Source organism: Lycium barbarum, chromosome 6 (genome assembly GCF_019175385.1).
Source record: "Lycium barbarum isolate Lr01 chromosome 6, ASM1917538v2, whole genome shotgun sequence".
In the NCBI taxonomy this organism is placed as follows: Eukaryota; Viridiplantae; Streptophyta; class Magnoliopsida; order Solanales; family Solanaceae; genus Lycium; species Lycium barbarum.
Window position 1 is genome coordinate 12,242,447 of NC_083342.1, and position 16,929 is coordinate 12,259,375.

General features: G+C 41.7%; 1 non-coding gene across 1 annotated transcript; it reads left to right on the forward strand.

The window, feature by feature from the left end:
- Positions 1-14,711: 14,711 nt before the first annotated feature.
- LOC132600959 (small nucleolar RNA R71) lies at positions 14,712-14,818 on the forward strand. The gene has a single exon (XR_009567413.1). It is a non-coding gene; the product is annotated as a small nucleolar RNA R71 (small nucleolar RNA).
- Positions 14,819-16,929: the final 2,111 nt, after the last annotated feature.

Here is a 16,929-nt window from a genome sequence, read left to right on the forward strand (position 1 = left end):
CACATGGCCAAAGGGCCAAATATTGCAAGATTTTTAGCCTTCAACTATATCACATTTGGTGCCAAATTTCCTAATTACTCCAAGCCAATTAGTTCATGCACAACTTACGTCTCAAAATAAAATCGAAGGTCAAAAGTCCCGACTTCAAGTCCCGGATTAGTCTTGGCCTTAAATTATCATAGTTAATCCGGGTTGTCCCAATGTATAAAAATACGGGACGTAACACTGAGTCTCTGAATATCCCACAAACATAGCTTTTCTAGCTCTTGAAGCAAAATTATCATCCTTGGGAAATTTGCTAGCAAAGCATAGACAACAAAACACCCTTAGATGATCTAAGTTAGGTACTTTGTCATATAATACTTCATATGGTGTATTACCTTGCAGAGTGTTAGTTGGAAGCCACACCAAAAATTTGATACGCTCAAATTATACCTATTAATGGCGTAAAGCGGACGATGTCAAAAATAGTAAACCAAACAAGGTTGGGGTCGAATCCCACAGGGAATATAGAGAGAAAAGGGTACTAATTGTATGCGATACTAGTCTTTAAAAGCTTTAATCCTATTCCGAATAGTTTGAAATATTTGTTGAGTAATGTAATTGAATACTTTGACTTGAATTGTACTTAATGCGAGAGAGAGACTAAGGTTGTGTTCCCCATTTTGATTAGATAGTATGCTTCAGGTTTCAATGTGATATACTTCTAATGGTTGTTCTAAAAGTATGCACTTGATCTCTTAAGGACTTCCTAATGTTTCCTAACAGTTAGGCCGTATTTCCTCTTTATGATTTTTTCAAATGTAAAAGAGTTGAAATCGAAGAGCAACCAATAATGCCAATTAGACTTATTCTTATCCCTAAGTTAGTCTATTAAACGAGGGTTAACGCCCCGAGTCATTGTTATTCAATCTTACCAATACTGAATCTCTTTCCCAAGAAAAGTTAGTATAATGGCTTAGGCTAATGCTTGCAACCATTACCTAACGCTAACACACAAAGATAGAACAAATACTAACAACCATTATGCATATATCAATAGTAGAAACCCATTCACATAATACCCATCATGGGATCCACAACCTTAGAATTAAAATTAGCTACTCATCATTTTGGTTAACAAAGAAAGCTTAAAAGTTAACATAATATACTTACAATGCTAATACAATATGGAATGAAAGTGAAGTTGGTGCTTTAAATGCTCCAACCACTTCAAATATTTAAGGCTTAAAGTTAATGCTCCTAAAGAAAATCAGAATATGAATTAAAACCCTAACTTTAAGTATTTATAGGGCAAAAAATCACGCCAAATTTCTGGACAAAAACACCCTTACACGGCATCGTTACGGTCCGTCCTTCGGTTTCGTCCTTTGTCAGCTTGATTAGGTCAACCGTTACGGCTACTTGCGACGGACTGTAACCTGTATCTTCCAGCGGATCATGGCCTCAGTGTTCAGTGGCCAATGCGTTACGCCACGACGTTACGCCCCGTAACCTGAGTTACGGACCGTCCTTCTGGGCGTAACATGTGACACTAATTTAGGCTTCTTACTGGAAATTTCCTTCAGCTTACGGTACACGTTACGACCTGTAACATGAGTTACGGACCGTCCTTTATAGCGGCACGTATCTGGATCTTCCTCTCTGGTACGGATCACGTTACGGTCCGTAACTCGAGTTACGGACCGTCCTTTTGCTCCAAATTGTCCGTTTTTCAGCATTTCTTATCATTTCCGTTCCTTAGTCAACCAACCCTACAAAACACCAAAATAACATAAGAAACGATGTAAAAACACTTAAAAACAAGCAACACTTCTAGTAACAAAGGCATAAAATGTGCCGAAATTCATGGCACATCAACACCCCCAACTTAAGCTTTTGCTTGTCCTCAAGCAACTACAACAAAACCCACTACTAACACACAACATCTAGCAAAATAAGAATGACTACGGTAGGCTTGCCTTTATTTTCCATGCCTTCAACTTTGAACAGTTCGACTGTGATCACATTAGAACTTTTAAGGCTTGTCACATTGGCTTAGGGACGGGTAGGATGAATATTTGGATAGTGGTGACTCACCCTTCTTGACACTTCATTTTGACTTCATTCACCCTTCTTCCTTTTATTTCTGACCCTACAGCTCCAGCGTGGATTTATTTAGAACTTATATATCTATATATATACACTATATATATATATATTTTTTTTTTCTTTTTTGAATTAATTCTAACCACACCGAATCATGCCCCGCAATACTCACGATCACCCTCAATAGGCCTTTGGCCCTATTTTCCGCATCTTTCACTTATCACGCCCAACTTAGGCTTTTAGCCTCATTTTCCACATCTTTCGCTTATCACCCCCAACTTAGGCTTTTATCCTCTTTTGTCATTCTTTAGTGTCAAGGAGGGACTTGGTGCCAAACGGATTTATTCACAGAATGGAAGGAGGTTAGTTAGTGGCTAATCAAAGAAAAAGTCTATAGGCTCAAAATGGGAGACTAGGGATCATTTTCTGTACGGGCTATGCTCATTTAAGATAAACAGGCTTTGGAGTCATACAAAGAAAGCCTAAGATCACTTCACAATCAAACTCTCCTTAGAATTCACGCACGACCAACCGGGCAAGTTCTAGATTACAAGCATCATACACAAATAGAAACTAAGAACTCACAACACAATGGCATAAGGATTGTTTAAATACTCTGACTTCATTTCCGTTTGAAGATTTCACACACATGGACACCCTTTATTTGCAATGTCATTAAAAGAACCATACATGTCAATATCAACAACCAATTCTTTATGTACATCACAAATTATTTTTCGGAGGGATATCATTGACTTGTAAAAACACTTTTATATATGCTAGAAAACACGAACCACCACCACTTAAGTCATCATTACTTTACTCTTAACTAAACATCCTAAACATTCCAGGTTCAACATAAAAATAACATTCTTCGGGAAAAGAACACATGGCAAAGAACAGCCGACGAGGGTCCTAAACACATACTTAATATCACAATTTAGGATAAAACACCAACAAAAATAAAAACAATAACAAACAATATACGATATACCAAAACAATACCAACAATACTAGAAATTACCCTACACCCCCAACTTAGAAACATGCATTGCCCTCAAGGCATCTATATAGTCCATCAATAGAATGAAGGGCCTCCCTGGACCGGACTAGGCGCTTGGATCTGCTACAGCATCATGAGGTTGGGTAACCTCGGAGGTAGGAGCATGGTGGTATCAGGCAGGCCAACACTAGAAGTCCCAGTCTCAGTGGGTGGAGCAGAAGTATGATGAACTGGCTCAACGGGATGGGCTGAGCTAGAAGTCGCTCCAGTGGTGTTAGAACCCAGCCGGGACTCATGTTGGATCTTCTTCAATATTCGCCGCTCTTCTCCTTATTCTGTGGGCGCAAAGCATCAAACAGATCAATACTCTTGAGAATGGGATCGAGGTTTTCATCATCTGGCGTGACTCTCCTGCGCTTCCCTTTAGCCAAAGAGTGGGTATCCTCTTCCAACTCCTCGTCTTGCTCCTCATCAACCGTGTCCTCGATCTCATCATCCCCGAGTAGACTCTGAACCGGTTGGTATAAGCTCTGTACCAACTCTGTGTGTACTTTCAGAATCTGGTCCGTCATAACAGCCACTTCCTGTGCCTTCAATTTCTGCACATCATCCTTTAGTGTCCGCAACTCACTCCGAACAGTGCTCAATTCCACAGCGGGGTGTGTCCTAGTCAGCTCTGTCATTCTGTTCTCAATACCATCTATCCGAGAGTGGATCTGTAGGTAGTCATCAGCCATCTGTTCTTTTATCAGCCTCAACGCTACATCAATAGCCCTTTTTGTGTACAATTTCAGCTCGATCATGAGCTGCTTGACCTGCCTATCTGTTCTATCTTCTTGCACGACCACTGCCCTAAAATTCTCCCGGTTGAAAATTATTTTTCTCGCAAGTTCGAGTGGGACTCCCGGTATGGGCTGAGCCGGTGCTGGGCTCGCTTCAGTGGAAGAGGTAGGACCACCCGAAGTAGGTAGAGCTGGAGCTGGCATGGGCTATGGAGCATCGTCAGTCGGTGGAGCCTCAGAATCTGTGGGTTGACCCTCAGCAGCTGCCTCAGCACCCATGATAGCTAAGGGAAGAACATCTGATCCCGTTGGCCAGCACATCAGAAGACGAGGCAGATGGCATTGTACCTTGGTCCAACATATCATCTCTGCCCTTTGTGATGTCATAGATACTCTTGGCGATTACACTGTGGTCAATAAAGGTGAGGGGTTCTGGTTCCTCGCGCAGGCATAAGAACGTGAGCAAACATGGATGAATTAGGGAAGTGGTTGGTTGGGTGGCTCTCTCCCGGAGATCTGCGGCTACCAGTCTTCCGATGTTGATCTTATACCTCGACATAAGTGTCATGACCCGACTAGGGGCCGTGACGGGTACCCGGGGCTAACCACCGAGCACCACTCGTTCTACTACTTATCATGCTCATTAGACGTTCTTTTATCAATTTCGTACTCAAATTATAAAAGAAATCATCTTTCATTTGAAAACATAAATACCATTATATACATAAGCCTTTTTGGCCATCACAATAATATATATGTATAAAGATAGTAGCAACCTCGTTAGACCATATAACCCACACTGCGTATCTACGAGCCTCTACTGGAGTGCTAAACATAAGGACGGGACAAGACCCCGTCATGCCTAAAAATATGTACATAGCTATTTACACAAAAGAATAATCATAAGCACCTCCGGAACAAAGGAGTGCTTTGAATCAGCTGACAGCTCCTACGAATCTGGATCAAGCTCACCTCCCTGTCTACCTGTGGGCATAAACACAGCGTCCAAAGAAAACGGACGTTAGTACGAACATTGTACTGAGTATGAGAGGCATAAATAATGAAATAGAACAATGACATAAAGGAAATATCAATATGGAACATCTATATCTGACTGTCAAGTATAAGATAATTAAGTCATGTTGTCGTACTCATACTCGTCATCATATCATGTATGCATAATGTATAAGCTGCCCGCCCATATAGGTACGTTGTAGTAATATATACATTAGCTCGCGTCCAGGCCTCCCGCGTCCGGGGTACCAACTTATGCCACCCACTAGTGGTGTCTGCCCATGCCATTTGGCCATGGTGTGTATAGCTGCCCGCCTTAGCGGTGACTGCCCGACCAAATAAGTGCGGTGTAATATCATCATCATCATAATATGCTCGTCATGATGTGCTTATAATAGTACATGCATAATAGCTCAAGAACAACTATACTTTATCGGGGTGACGTAAGGTCGTGATTCCCCGATCTCATTATGGAACACTCGTCGATAGTCTTGTGTAGCTAATTATGGGCATAGGCTTTTAGCTTTCCGAAATATAGGAACACATGAAGAGGAAAGAAAATCATGCTATAGGATCCATGCCATAGAAAGAAAGGACTAGCCTCACATACCTTTTACGTTTAACTATTCTACCGCTTTCTTGTTCTCCTTCAATACCCACGTCTCTACCTTCAAGAGAATTCGCATTAGCGTTAGTTAATCGGCTATAAGAACGTGTTACTATTTCTAGGGAAAATTGGGCAGCATTTCCTTTGTTTCTACAACTTTTCCCATATTCTATATCAACTCTCAAACACTCACAACAATATTCACAATATTGCAATCAACAATCATCATTTATATACATTGACCACAATCCACCATTTCTCTTCAATTCCTCCACAATTATAAGTATAGCTCACTATCGCGTTTTCTCATATATAATACCTATCCCATGTTCTAAATGTCATTTATAACGTTTCTACAATCACAATTCATCAATTATCATGACTCAATCCAAACCTTTACTCAACAATAATACTATTCACACTTTCATGACCCATTTCCTATATCTTTCTACACTCCAAGTGTTTCAACTTTTCCATACCTCAAATAATATGTAAATACCATAAAACTTACCTTAGATGGTGTAGGAATAAGCCTTGAGTGGTATTACTCTTTTTGCACCAAAACCCTAGTTCACTTCTTTTGAAATTTCTTGGCTTGGATGGACTTTGATGAATTTCATACACTTGATTCACTTGAATTCTTGATATTGATCTTTGATTTCCTTTGTTTTCTTGTGAATGAAGAGTGGGGAATATTATAGAGGTTTCTAGAGAGAAGTGGTGTGGAAATGAAATGAATAAATGAAATTGGGTCTCATTTTTAATGACTTAAAATCTGGTCTGTCGGGCAATTCTACGCCAATTTTGACGAATCGTCAAAATTCCTACGGACCGTCAAAATGGTCCGTAAAACTGTCCTGTCAAATATGGGTTTCTGTGACCGTTTTACGCTGGTCTGTGTCAATTTGACGGACCGTATAATTATTTTACGGTTCGTCAAAATTTCTACGGGCCGTCAAATGGTCCGTAGAACTTCTCTACTCAGACAATCTGTCGTAGAATGGCCATAACCTTTGATCCCGATATGCTGTGAGGGCCCACGAACTATGGTTGAAAAGATCTTTCAATTATCTAAAACTTTATGTCTTAGTGTTTTTCCAAATTCCAAACGTATAAAGGCGTTTTGGCCCCCACAAGTCAGATCATCCGAAAATGTTTCCTTAAATCGCCCTTTTGGATGGCTTATGCCCATATTTGGCTTATGGGTCCTTCTTAGGACTTGCTCAACTTTCCATGTACTACTCATATATCTCTTCATACGTCCTTTATAAAACTTCGATGTGTGGGCCCCACCTGACTTACAGCAACGAGGGCTTTTCGGCAAATGACATATGAACCAATTCAACCCATGTGGTCTCCCAAATGTCATATGTATGTCATTATTCCACTCTTATACTATAACCTTTCTCCTTAATCCTCACATAACTTTACTCTTTCTCCGACCCATACCAAGGTGGCTACGACCTTGGTAGCGCGAAATTTTCCAAGGCATAACAATAAGGGCACCCACAAGAACAGCTCTGTCCGGAGTTAAATAATTATCTGCCTGGATAGGACGGATGCGGAACAGAACAATCTGCCACCAAAACTTTGCCTCAGGTGTGAGAGTGTTTTTCCAAATCCTCGTAGTGGCTGTCAACTTTGGCACTATGGCCCATTCGGGATCTGCCGACCGTGCAATCACTGAGGCCACCTATTTTCTGACTGAGATTGTATCTTTCTGTGCAATTTTGTAGACAAACTCTTCTTCTTCCGCCGCTGTAGGCGCAATATAATCCTCCCCGACTAGTATTGTATTGATGGCCGTCGGAGAAACATCAATCTTCGTTTTGCGCACTACTACCTCATTCATGGTCGGCACTTGAGTTGCGCGCTGCCCTTTTTTCTATGCCTTGAATACATCAGCCCCATAAGAAGCGTAGAATTCCCGAACAAGAGTCAGGATGTAGGACCCCACAGGATTTTTTAAAAACTCTAACTTGTGGAAGCGGAGAGTGTCACGGATTCCCGGATATCCATCGAGACCATCGAAGCTGACGTTCCTTTCCTCGAAAATACTTCTCTTCAGGCCCTTCCCCTTATGCTTTGCTAGCTTACACACTTTGTTGTACAGTTCTTCAGATCCCTCCACAAAAAACCGGAGGTCCTGCTCATACATAGCCCTCATCCGGATGTCAGTCTCTCTCCTTTCCTGCTCACGCTCTTGTTCGCGCTCCTCCGAAGTAGGCTGTCTAATGGGTGGTTGAGGCCGGTGTGGTGGTGTGACAGCCTACCTGGGTCCACTATGGCTAGACGAACTAGAAGAACTCTCCTCATCAGACGAGGAGGAACTTTCGGATGGTGAGGCTGGCCTGCTAGGTGCAGCGGGCTTCTTTGTAGCCCTTGTGTCTTTGATTTGATTTTCATCGCACAACCGTGAGGTTACTTTGCCTGCAGCGCGACCTTTTCCTCTGCCTGCAACCTTGGGTGCAACCTTCTTTCCTTGCCTTGGGTTACCCATACCTGTTGAAGGCAAAGTTAGCTATGATACACGACAAGCTTTTCAATTATACAACTTATTGGTTTAAGTTAAGGACTTCAATTAGCTCATGCACCGTAATACGGTCGACGGACCGTCGATGGTGTTACGGGACGTATCTTCAGCCGTAACTCAATTTGTTGATTTATAGCACAGGAAACGTAACACGTTCGACGGACCGTCATACATGTTATGGTCCGTAACATATTACTATAGCCTGACCCCAATTTCCAGAAAGTTATGGGGAAATTATAGGTGTTACGGTATGATGTTACGGTCCGTCAACCGTGTTACGGTCCGTAACACCTTACCGTAACGTCACCCAAATTTTTAGAAAGTTTTGGGGAAATCATAGGTGTTACGGTATGATGTTACGGTCCGTCAACTGTGTTACGGTCCGTAACACCTTACCGTAATGTCACCCAAATTTTCAGAAAGTTTTCATGGAAATCATAAGTGTTACGATGGGGTGTTACGGTCCGTAACACACGTTACGGCCCGGAACACTGAACGTCGGGCATTCAGTCCACAGATGCACAGTGTAGCCAAATTTTCCCGTTTAAGCACGAGGCCAAGATTTTCAACTTTATGCTCCTTAGGGTATAGTGTAAAACACCAGTTGATCCCCTCGCATACCTCGGGTTACTCAGACTTCACCCGGTTTTACCAAAGTTTTCTTTGAAACCTTTTATCGAATAGTTGGTGGGCAAACCAATTTAGTAGTTTCACGAATGAAACTTTCAATCGGGATGCCCTCAGACTCAGTGGGAGACAATGTCCTTGTGCCCACGAGTCTCTCAAACAGCAATCATACCAAACCCAACCCCCCACCATTGTTAAATCCCGCGCAATTATTCAATGGGGACTCAAAATCATTCAAAATCATAACTACATGGCATTGTATACGAATTTACTCATGGAAGATCGTACCAATCTTATCGGTAGATGAAAGACGAGAGAGAGTCAACACATTGTCATACCTGATCGTTGGTGATGCTTGGATGAAACACGAGATTAAAGCAAAACAACGATGGATTTTGAAGAGAAAAATAACAACTATTGGAAAGTAATGATGGAGAGATGGTGAGGGGGAGATGAAGAGAGGATGAGGGAGGTTATGAGGGAGAGAGGGGGTTAAAAAGAGGTTAAGCGCCGGTTGAATTTGAAAGTGTAACCGTCGGGTGATGTATTTAAACATGTCCGACCATTACGCTTAGTGTTACGGACCCTAACATGAGGTACGAGACGTAACTCGTGTTACGGTCAACCAAACGACCCCGTTTTCATTTTTCATTAATGACATGGCAATACAGCCGACGGACCGTAACTCGCATTACCTGGCGTAACGGGTGCAATTTTTCCAATGGTTGCCCAGATTGTTATCAAGGTTACGCTCATGTGTTACGGTCCGTAACGCGATCGACGGTTCGTAACTCAGACCGTAACACTTTTCCCTCATCCTTCAGTGATTTCTGCATTTTTTTTCTCTTGTTACGCTCCTTTATACGAACCGTAACATGAGTTACGGGCCGTAACGTGGAGCGTCCTTTCCTTGCAAACTTAGCTCTTACTTTCTTTTGGCCTCTTCAGTCCTCAGAATCCTACCACATCAGCAAACATTAAAAACATAAAAGAAAACAAAGGAAATACAAAATTTAAAGTACTTATAAAGCAGTAAATGTGGGTTACCTCCCACACAGCGCTTGGTTTAACATCACGGCTCGACGTGATACCTCAATTACCAGTTCAGGAACCGTATTTCAAATGATACCTATCAACCACTTTACCGTCATCAATGCACCAATGGTAGTGCTTTACTCTTTGTGCATTCACTTTAAAAGTCCGAATGTCATCCTCGGTTTTCACCTCAATGACACTTCCATTTGGGGTAACACTTACAATTTCAAACGGACCGGACCATCGAGACTTTAGCTTGCCCGGAAAGAACTTTAGGCACGAATTGTACAACAAGACCAAGTCCTTCGACTGAAAATCCCTTTTGAGGATCTTTGAGTCATGATAGTATTTCATCTTTTCCTTGTACAGTGTTGCACTTTCATAGGCATTATACCTAAATTCATCCATCTCGTTGATTTGAAACAACCTCAGCTTTGTTGCTTCATGCCAATCCATGTTCAGCTTTTTCGACGCCCAAAGGGCCTTATGCTCAAGCTCAATAGGCAAATGACATGCTTTCCCAAATACCAACTTATACGGTGAAGTCCCAATAGGCGTTTTGAACGCCGTGCGATATGCCCATAGAGCATCATCCAACTTTTTGGACCAGTCAGGGCGATTCACATTGACCGTCTTTGCCAAGATGTTTTTTATCTCTCTGTTGGAGACTTCAACCTGACCACTCGTCTGAGGATGATATGGAGTGGTAACCCTGTGATGCACGCCATATTTTTCAAGAAGATCAGCAAATGGTTTGTTGTAGAAATGAGAACCACCATCACTAATAATAGTTCTAGGAGTGTCAAATCTAGTAAAGATGTTCTTTTTTAGAAAGACATTGACTCTCCTACCATCATTGTTAGGCAAGGCCACCGCCTCCACCCACTTGGAGACATAATCCACCGCAACAAAAATATATTTCAGGCCATATGAGCTCACGAAGGGCCCCATAAAATCAATGCCCCACACATCAAAGAGCTCCACCTCAAGCACAAAATTCATCGGTGTTTCATGCTTCCGACCTATTGTGCCCTGGCGTTGGCATTTATTACAAGAACGAGCCAACATATTCGCATCACGATAGATGGCTGGTCAATAGTAGCCACACTCTAGCACCTTGGCTGCAGTTCTATTTTCACTGTAATGCTCACCAACCGGAGAATCATGACAAGCCTTTAAAATATCCATCACCTCAGATTTAGCCACACATCGTCTGATCATATTGTCTGCACAAGTCTTGAATAAGTAAGGCTCATCCTAATAATACTGTCGGCAATCTCTCAAGAATTTCTTCTTTTGAGATGCTTTCAAATCTTCAGGAACAATGCCAGTTACCAAATAATTGGCAGTATCGGCATGCCATAGTGCCACATCATTGGAGACTGCCAAGACTCTTTCATCCGGATAAGTGTCATCAATATCCAGCACATCAATCTGTCTCCCTGGTGCTTCAAGTCTGGAGAGATGGTCAGCTACTTGATTTTCTGACCCTTTTCGGTCTTTGACTTCAAAGTCAAATTCTTGTAGCAACAACACCCATCTTATCAACCGAGGCTTAGCATTCTTTTTATCCATTAAGTACTGCAGGGCAGCATGGTCAGTGTGAACCACTACCTTGGCACCCAATAAATAAGCCCGAAACTTTTTAAAGGCATAAACAATAGCAAGTAGTTCCTGCTCCGTTACTGTATAGTTCAGTTCAGCTCCATTTAGTGTTTTGCTGACATAATAAATTGGGTGCAAGATTTTGTTGAGTCGCTGACCAAACACAACGCCAATTGCAAGACCACTGGCATCACACATTAATTCAAAGGGCAACTACCAATCCGAGGACACAATAATAGGGGCTGAGGTTAATTTCAACTTCAACTCATCAAAATCCTTGATGCACTTCTCATCAAAATTGAATTTGGACTCCTTTTCCAAGAGTTTGCACATTGGGCTTGCAATTTTGGAGAAGTCTTTGATAAATCTTCTATAGAATCCGGCGTGCCCCAAGAAACTCCGAACCCCTTTTTACTGAGATGGGTGGAGGGAGTTTTGAAATCACATCGATTTTGGCTTAGTCAACCTCAATCCCTCTTTCGTAAATCTTATGGCCAAGGACAATTCCCTCTTTTACCATAAAATGACACTTTTTCCAGTTGAGAACGAGGTTTGTCTCCTCACACCTTTGTAGCACCCGATCAAGATGGTCTAAACATTCATCGAATGAATCTCCCACCACAGAGAAGTCATCCATGAAGACTTCAAGAAAGTTTTCAACCATGTCAGAAAATATGGACATCATGCATCGTTGGAAAGTAGCTGGGGCATTGCAAAGACCAAATGGCATCCGGCTGAAAGCGAATGTCCCATAGGGACAAGTGAAAGTAGTCTTTTCTTGGTCTTCCAATGCAATGTTGATTTGGTTGTAACCTGAGTACCCATCCAAGAAACAATAATAAGACCTTCTAGCTAGCTGATCAAACATTTGATCAATAAAAGGCATCAGGAAATGATCCTTGTAAGATGCAGTGTTCAGCTTCCTGTAGTCCATACACACTCTCCAACCGGTGATAGTTCTTGTAGGAATCAACTCATTTTTAGAATTAGGGACAACAATTATGCCCCCTTTCTTTGGCACACACTTGACTGGACTTACCCATGGACTGTTGGCAATCGGGTAAACCACCCCAGCATCTAGCCACTTAATAATCTCTTTCTTTACCACCTCTTTCATCGGTGGATTCAATTTTCTCTGATGCTCAAAACTTGGTGAACTTTCCTCTTCCAACTGAATTCGGTGCTCACAAATAATCCCCCGGATGTCTGCAATAGTCCAACCCATAGCTCACAAATGTTTCCTCAAAACTACGATGAGTCTGTGAGTTTGTCCCTCATTCAGAAGTGATGACACAATAACTGGGAGAGTGGCATTTGCTCCAAGAAACTCATATCTAAGATGGGATGGAAGTTGCTTGAGCTCCAACTTCGGTGGCTCAATAATTGACGGTTTTGCTGGAGGAGTTGTTCGCTTTTCTAAATCAAGAGACAATTTCTTGGGCTCATAAGAGTAAGACCCCAGACCGATGAGTGAATTCACCGTCTCAATATATCCTTCCATTTCTTCTGCATCAAAATTTACCAAAATGGCCGATAATGCTTCACCCAAGCATTCTTCCTCCATCTTGAATTCTACCGCTTCATCCACCACATCAAAAGAATTAATGACTAAAATACTTTGATAAAGACTAGGCAATTTCATACCCTTGCTGGCGTGAAAAGTCACCTCCTCATCGTTCACCCGGAACTTGATTTCATTCTTCTCTGAATCCATAAGAGCCCTCCCTGTAGCAAGGAAAGGTCTCCCTAGAATAATAGTAATTTCTTGATCAATAGCACAGTTAAGAATCACGAAATCTGCCAGCAGTAGGAATTCCCAAATTTGAACAAGCACATCATCAACTACCCCAACTGGCCTTTTTATCGACCTGTCAGCCATCTGCAACCTCATGGTAGTTGGCCTTGGTATCCCTAATCCTGATCTCTTGAAAATCTATGCTAGCTCCGTTATCACACAACGCCTTGGCCAAATCCTGTTGCGCTATGGTGCATGGAATGGTGAATGCTTCAGGATCTTCCCTTTTTTGCACTGTGGTCTTGGAAAAAATAGCACTAACGCGATGAGTGATACCCACAGTGTCATGTTTCAATAGATTCTTATTCTTTGTTAAGAGATTCTTCAAATACTTAGCAAACCCAGGCATTTCTTGGACAGCGTCCATGAAAGGAATGTTTATCGTCAATTGCTTGAGTTGATCATAAAATCGCAAACATTTGTCATCTTTTGTTTTCCTCACTAGCCTTTGAGGAAAAGGCGGTGAAGATTTGAACATTTGAGTCAAAGGGCGTAGAGCGCCAGAAAGTTTTTCCTTCCCCTTTTCATGTTTTTCTCCTTATGCCTTGAGATTATCAAGATTTTGCTCCTCATCAGCTATAATAGGGACTTCCTCCTCTGTTTCTTCCTCCACAATAACATCAGATACATCAGGTTGTGCCTCTTCTTCAATAATTGGCTCGAGATCAATCACTTTTTTATCAGCACCTTGAAGTATTTTTCCACTTCGGGTGCTAATAACAGCTACATGCTCCACAGAGTTTACCCCACTACCTTTCGGATTTGGGACTGTATCACTTGGTAGTTGTCCACGTTGAGGAGTATGCACTTCTCTGGAAAGGTCTCTGAATTGCGATTCAAGCTTCTGAATGGAAGCTGAATGAGATAGTTGAACCTGAGACATTCCCTTTATTGTGCTCTCAGTTCTGTCTGATTTCATTAGCATTTTCTGCATCATACTTTTCAGCTCCGCAGAATCATTAGCAGCATTGCTAGCAGAGTTACTAGCTGAATTGTCTCTCCACTGTTGGGAACTTGATGCTTGCCCCCTTGGTGGAATGTAGGGGTTCGAGCTCTTGTTGCCATGATTGTTGTTATTGTAATTCCCTTGATTTGGATTTACCTGATCATTTCTGCTATAATTGTTCCTTTGAAATTGGTGTTGAGGCTTTTGCCATGGGTGATGGCCCGGACCTTGATAATTTTGCCTTTAATAACCCCCCTGCGAGTTGTTAACATAATTAGCATCTTCATAATGTTGTTGCCCATCTTGGTACATCCTCTCAGGGACTTGATACATCCCCTGTGGATGAGGTGATAACTCCTCAACAACATTTACCCCTTGTGCATCCTTTTCTGCCAACTTCTTTGATAATAGATCCACCGTGGTTTGCAATTGAGCAAAGGCATGATCTCTCTCATGGTTTTCTTTTGCAACGGCAGCTAGTGATGGACTACCATACGAGAGACTCTCACTATCAGTTGAATTCCAAGCTTGATAGTGGGTGGTGAGTTTATCAAGCAAACGGGTGATGGCGATAAATGACTTGTCCATGAAGCATCCTCCCGCGGCAGTATTGATAGCAATCTGATTCATTGTATCTAAGCCCTTGTAGAATTTCTCCGTGAGAATAGCATTCGGAAACCCGTGAGGTGGAGATTGAGCTACATAGTACTTGAACCGCTCCCATGCAGAATATAATTGTTCCCCCGGGAGCTGTTTGAACTCAAAGATCTTATCTCAAAGTTCAGCCTTTTTGCTCAGTGGGAGCCACTTCTTCAGAAATGTATGGGCTAGCTCGCTCCAGGTATGAATAGAATTGCTGGAAGGCTTTTCATACCATTCCCTTGCTTGGCCAGCCAAGGAATATTTGAAGACCCGTAACCGAAGTGCATCAGCAGAAAAAACACCTTGGGATTGTTGAACACACATGTGCAGGAAGTTCTTCAAATGTCGAAGTGGACAATCCTCCAAAGAATTTCAAAAATAACTTCAAGTTTCAGCAGCTGATAGATAGAACTATCAATTTAGAACGAAGCATTTCTAGTCCTATGAGGGACCACAGCAGAAGCATAATCAGCTTCATTGGTGAATTCCGCAAATATATTCTCATCTTCGTCCGCTTCTGGTGCAGGTGGGTTCACTTGGAGTCCACCTTGGTTTCCTTGATTTCGATTCTGTCTTCCAGCCATGTTCACCTGGTTCACCACAATAACAAACAAGGTGTGATGGAATAGAAAAAGTTTTAAAGAAGAGTACGCACAATCAGTAATTTCAAAACCGTATTCCCCGGCAACGGCGCCAAAATTTGATACGCTCAAATTACACCTATTAATGGCGTAAAACGAACGTTGTCAAATATAGTAACCCAAACAAGGTTGGGGTCGAATCCCACAGGGAATATGGAGAGAAAATGGTACTAATTGTATGCGATACTAGTCTTTAAAGGCTTTAATCCTATTACGAATAGTTTGAAATATTTGTTGAGTAACGTAATTGAATACTTTGACTTGAATTGTACTTAATGCGAGAGAGAGACTAAGGTTGTGTTCCCCATTTTGATTAGATATTATGCTTCACGTTTCAATGTGATATACTTCTAATGGTTGTTCTAAAAATATGCACTTGATCTCTTAAGGACTTCCTAATGTTTCCCAACAGTTAGGCCGTATTTCCTCTTTATGATTTTTCCAAATGTAAAAGAGTTGAAATGCCAATTAGACTTGTTCTTATCCCTAAGTTAGTCTATTAAATGAGGGTTAACGCCCCGAGTCATTGTTATTCAATCTTACTAATACTGACTCTCTTTCCCAAGAAAAGTTAGTATAATGGCTTAGGCTAATGCTTGCAATCATTACCCAACGCTAACGCACAAAGATAGAATAAATACTAACAACCATTATGCATATATCAATAGTAGAAACCCATTCACATAATACCCATCATGGGATCCACAACCTTAGAAATAAAATTAGCTACTCATCATTTTGGTTAACAAAGAAAGCTTAAAAGTTAACATAATATGCTTACAATGCTAATACAATATGGAATGAAAGTGAAGTTGGTGCTTTAAATGCTCCAACCACTTCAAATATTTAAGGCTTAAAGTTACTGCTCCCAAAGAAAATCAGAATATGAATTAAAACCCTAACTTTAAGTATTTATAGGGCCAAAAATCGCGCCAAATTTCTGGACAAAAACACCCTTACGCGGCATCGTTACGGACCATAACACAGGTTACGGTCCGTCCTTCGATTTCGTCCTTTGTCAGCTTGATTAGGTCAACCGTTACGGCTTCTTGCGACAGACCGTAACACAGGTTACGGTCCGTATCTTCCAGCGGATCATGGCCTCAGTGTTCAGTGGCCAATGCGTTATGCCACGACGTTACGCCCCGTAACCTGAGTTACGGACCGTCCTTCTGGGCGTAACATGTGACACTACTTTAGGCTTCTTACTGGAAATTTCCTTCAGATTACGGTACACGTTACATACCGTAACATGAGTTACGGATCGTCCTTTATAGCGGCACGTATCTGGATCTTCCTCTCTGGTACGGATCACGTTACGGTCCGTAACTCGAGTTACGGACCGTCCTTTTGCTCCAAGTTGTCCGTTTTTCAGTATTTCTTATCATTTCCATTCCTTAGTCAACCAACCCTACAAAACACCAAAATAACATAAGAAACGATGTAAAAACACTTAAAACAAGCAACACTTCTAGTGACAAAGGCATAAAATGTGCCGAAATTCACGGCACATCAATATGGGAAGCAATATTCTCTAAAACTAACATATCTACTGACAAAGAAAACATGATCAATGAGATCATATAGTCTGTAAACTTTCTGAGTCTCTGA